Raw genomic sequence first — 5,610 nt, 5'->3', positions numbered from 1 at the left:
GTAAAGCATAAATTATATTTGTCACTGCAGGAATCAATAAGCCCATGTACCTTCTCCTTATTTTGTAACTGAAAAAGAAAAAAACGTGAGATGCTAATTAAATATGGTAAACTTCTAGACATATCCACATCAAAAAAAAAATTATATTTAAATAATAATTAAAATCTTAATCACCTGAACAGAAACCAAAATGAAAATCTATTTGTACAATATCTAAATACTAACCTGTTGTTGATAAACACAGCTTCCAATAGCATAGTCCGCACAATGACACACAAACGTTCTCATGGGCATTTTATCAAAGACTTACAGTGCAATATGTAAGGGAGAAAATAAAAAACATATTTGGGTCTAATATAGCATCAAACACACAATATTGGTTTTTTTGGGTCAAATATAACATCAAACACACACAACTATACATATAATTTTTTTAACATCTTTTATATGAAATAATGGAATCGTTTATATGAAATAAAGAAATCGTTTCTACCGATAGAAATCAAAATACTAACTAGTTTTAGATGAAGATACTAGAAAAATTGTCAATAAGTAGGAGGTGGAGTTGCAATCGACATTAAGAAATTAATGTCGTCCTTTATTCTTGGGATTTTCGTAATCATCTCACAAATTGTCACTAATTTGTCGCCCATTAGTTAGAAACTATAAAAATTATGAGCGGGATTTTGATTAATAAATAGGAAGTCGCAGAGTCAGTTTCAAATTTTAATAGAATTTAATAGGGCGGGAAGAGAAAATAAGGGTGAACAAAACACGTCACGTGGCAAAATTGAGGTTTAGAAGAAAGCCATGTGGAATTAGTGGGATTCTTTTATTAGAAGAGGTAGATAATAAAGATTAAAACAATTGAATGATAATATTTTACTAGCATTATGTTTTACCCATTCATAGTGGCAATATTGAGGTTTTCAAGGAGATATTTTTTAGTGAAAATAGAGTGATGGAAACAAAATCATCCATTTTGGGATTTTATATTAGAATTACATTTTCAAAAGGCCACATTTAAACATAAGTCAATAAGAAAAAGAAAATGTATGGTTTTAGATTAGGGTTTATGATCGTTTATGGTAGAGGAACGGAGTGTCATCTTTGTAAACGTATCAAACATATATTAGGGCATGATTCATCCAAATTAAACCATGATCCAAGACCAATTTATCCATAAACATCAAGAACCTTAAACAAATTGAAGAATATTTACTTGGAGAAGATGATATCTCAATGGTGGTGAAGATGACTAGCTTCTATGATTCTTCCACTTCATATAATGGTGTATAAGTGATTGATTCTGATAGATTGAATCACACACACACACACACTATGATGGTGTTTATAGAGAGGATTAGGAATGTAAAAGGTAAGAAATATTCTCTCTTAAGAAAACGTACGTCCTCTTAATATGTATGTATTTATTGATCAATTACACTTATAAAAAAGTATTAGAAGCACATAATTTTTTGTCCCTCAAGTTATTTATAAATGTCATATCAATCATACAACATAGTATTAATCATAGAGGCCTGATATGTAATTATGGAAAACATTATGGTACACAATATAAATGTACCTAACATGAAATGGATATTATAAATGGTCCTAAGGCTATACTAGTGTGTTATATTCCAACATACATCTCCAACCCACCCCTAAATATTGTGTTTTACTTCATTTCCCCATTCTTCACTAATCCTATCCCATTTATTCCATCGGTTTTGGAAAAATAAATAATATTACCAAAAGTAAGTAATACTGTTCATTTCTCCAAATATGGGGATGCAGTTTTAACTGTCGGTTTTAGTCCCTCTTTTTATATATTTATAGATTTCAATTTTATTTTATCTATTAGTTTTAATTTAAATACAATATTATGTTATATAGAAAATTATATTAATTAATCATAAATATAAATATATTTTTATTTATAGATTTTGTATAAAAATTCAAATACATATTTTGATTATGAAACTTGATAACGTATTTAAACGTGTGTATATATAATATTTATATAAATGTATGTATAATATTTATTTAAAAAATATGTATGTATAATATTTCTATAAATGCATGTATGATATTTATTTATAAGTGTGTTATAAATATAATCTTATTTATTTAATGTTGTTGTAATGGCAAAAATATATATTATATATTAGTTAAAACTAACTTAGTAGAAGAGTGTTTTGACAATCTATGTAAGTTGGAGGAATGGATATACTAGGAATATTTTGTTGTGGTAAAAAATGAGTATGTTGGAGATGAAACGCTATTTACCTTGTTTTTTACTCAAATTTTGGGTAGAAAATAAAGGTGGGTTGGAGATGGTCCATGAGACTTTTCATTTTTACTTTAAGTAATATCTATGCATCACACCAATTTGCTTTCAATTTTCAAAATTCAGGAAATAGTCACACACAACTTCTTCATATTTTCTTTTTATTATTTTTGTTAATAAATATGAAACATTACTATGTTGTAATGTACAAGTTACTAAAGTGTTAAATAAAAAAGAATGAAATCTCTAACATGACCTTTGGCATAAGTATTCACAAAGATTTCATCAAGAGTGTGGTGTTTCATCATATGGTGAAATGTCCACCTCACCCCACCGCACTATGCAGATACGTATACCCTTTAGCCCAAGTTTTATCATCATACGCGAGATAAGATTTTAACAACTTTATCTTACACATCAGCAGCATATAATTTTGTAACACTCAAGTTTGGTAAGTTTTGTATTTAACCCTTTTCATCTACAACTTTGCATTTTGGTCCTTAAGCTAGTACGCGGGGTGTACTAGGTTGTAAGTTTAGCCTACTAGCTCTAGGTCTTGATCATGGATCCCATCCATGTATGCTTGGCATATGTGGACTACGCATGACGTACGCAAGCCTGAGTGAAACCCTATTTAAACCTTATGATAGCCTCATTTGGTCATGTTTAGCCAACTTCCATCTTCCTTTGTCCTGAAACCGAAACCCTAGTGTGTTTTTGTGAGTTTTGAGCCTTAAAGAGTCTTTGTTGGTGGTTTGTGAAGGAGAAGAAGAAGAGGACCATTTGGAGAGGTGTCTTGAGCTTGAATATCCAGGGTTAGCTCATCATTTGCAAGCTTTTTGAGGTGAAAAGCTCATCTCTTGATGATCCATGATGCTAGATCTAGTTATGTTGTTATTTTATGCATTTTTGAGTCCTTGGAGTGATTGATGAGCTTCTTTCCTCACTCCAAAAGTATTGGTGTTACTTTTGGTCCCCTTGTTCATAAGAACTCAAGCTTTATGGTGTATCTTGAATCATGAATTTGTTAAGACCTTTGTTAATCTCTTTTTGAGCTCTTGAGCCTCATTAAGCCATGCATGTGTGTAAAGTTGCCAAGTTTATGTGATAGGTGGTATTATAGAATCAGATATGAGACTTTGGCTTGAAGTATCAATGTATTAAGTGCTTAATGGAGTGGGGTGGCCAACTGGGGAGTACGTTGGGCGTACCAAGCTGGTACGCTATGCGTACTAGCCCCAGAGGGTGTACACTAAGCGTACAAGCTGAGTACGCCCCGCATACTTAGTAGATGGTCTTTTTGAGCGTGAATTCTCAGTTTGGGCCATTAGACTTTTGATTTGGGCTTTTGGCTAGTGTATTGGGTTCTTTGGATTTAGGCCCATGATGGGTTTGGGCCTAATTTGAAAGATTGGGCCATATTTTGGCTTTAGGTTGTCAAATAGAATTTGGACCTTCATAGTAGTTCAACCGGGCCTTGGTTTTGGGCAAGTTAGATAAAGGGTAAAATGGTCTTTTTCCCTGATGATGTGCCAAATTGATTAGACTGATGGTTATGGATTTGGAATCCAATTATTAATTGGATGTTGTTGGTATTGATAATGCGAGGATTTTGTTGGACCAGCAGACATAGATTTATTTGAGTGACTCAGCAGCATGAGGTGACTTTCCTCATTGGGTTTAGCGGGTCGATGGCACCAATGGCAGCCTATGGTTTATTATTGTAGGATGCTAGATGTCTATGTGACTCTTGCATGTGTTCTGCGTTGGTATATATACCGAGCGAGGCTCGATGTCAGGCGGGGCTCGATGACTGTATTGTATGTTATTGTCTTTGTGATTGTCGCATGTGTTTGTATGATTATATGTTTATATGTTTATATGTGTACCGGAGGGGCCCGATATTAGGCGGGGATTGATGATTGACATATCTGTAAACCGAGCAGGGCCCAAGGCTGGGTGGCACTCGATGCCGGGGCGAGACCCGATGAAGGGTGGGAGCCCAATATTTGTTTATTATGTATGATATGTGGTATTTTAGGGAAGTCACTAAGATTTGTACTTACAATTTTTAGTTTCTGTTTCACGTGCTTCTGGTTCAAAAGGGAAGAGCCCGAGATGATTGTAGATCACACGCCACCTCATTCCATATTTTATGATTTACTATGATATTTTATGATGTAGTGATACACTTTGATCCATCTTGGTTGTTTGACAATGTTTTGGATTATCGTTTTATTAATTTAAAAATGAAAATTTTTAGGTCTTATTTGTGGGACGTTACAAATTCTGTTTTTGTTGGAAATGAGTTCATCCAACTGAATTTAGGAAGATATTTTTTCTAACCTCCCAGTCTACTGTTACAATTTTTATAAGGAGAAACCGAATAAGTTACCTGTAGCAAGACAGAAGACTACGAAAAAGAGCTATTTGTACAATCATAGGATACATGGAAAGATATGAACGTGTAGTACTGATAACAATATGCTTATAGGATTTTTCTTTGGCATGATGCAATGATAGTATTCTCAACACTGTAATAAATAAAGAAAATATAAACACACACAAACAAAAACAAATACATAAACACATACATACATGCACACATACACTGACACACATATATATACAAACATGCATATATATATATATATATATATATATATATATATATATATATATATATATATATATATATATATATATATCATTTCGATCATCTCTTGAAAATTTAGGAGGTACAAGTTATAAAACATAATGTACAAACCTACTAAATAAGGAAAATAAATAAAAGGATAAATTGTGGTATTTATTAATTATAACCAATTAAGATAATCAATTAAGGATTGTTTACTATTGAGGAACAATATATAATTATCATTCAATATATTCATCATCTCCTTCAAATTCCTCCTCCTACTCTCAAGCTTATCAACGAGCATCAAGTAGGGATTTGCATCTTAGTTAGTGCCATCACTCTAAGAGGACTTACTGATATAGTCGTCTATTGATATTATCGTGTCAACAACTTATTTATGGGAAAAACACTAGAGAAATAGTGAAGTCCTCGATTTGGTATATTAGAGTAATTGCCCATTTACGGGATTGTAACCTGTCTTTTTTTTTTCCTTTCACATGTATGATTTTGTTACTTCCTGTTTTTTCTTCTCATGCCTAGCATTTTGCTAATTTTGTCTTTTATATATATATATATATATATATATATATATATATATATATATAATAAAGCATATTAATCATATCTTGAATTTTAAGAGGTATAAGTTATAAAACTTTTTGTACAAACCAGTTATGCA

The sequence above is a fragment of the Lactuca sativa genome, chromosome 4 (assembly GCF_002870075.4).
Source record: "Lactuca sativa cultivar Salinas chromosome 4, Lsat_Salinas_v11, whole genome shotgun sequence".
Classification (NCBI taxonomy): Eukaryota; Viridiplantae; Streptophyta; class Magnoliopsida; order Asterales; family Asteraceae; genus Lactuca; species Lactuca sativa.
This window is presented reverse-complemented; position numbering follows the sequence as displayed.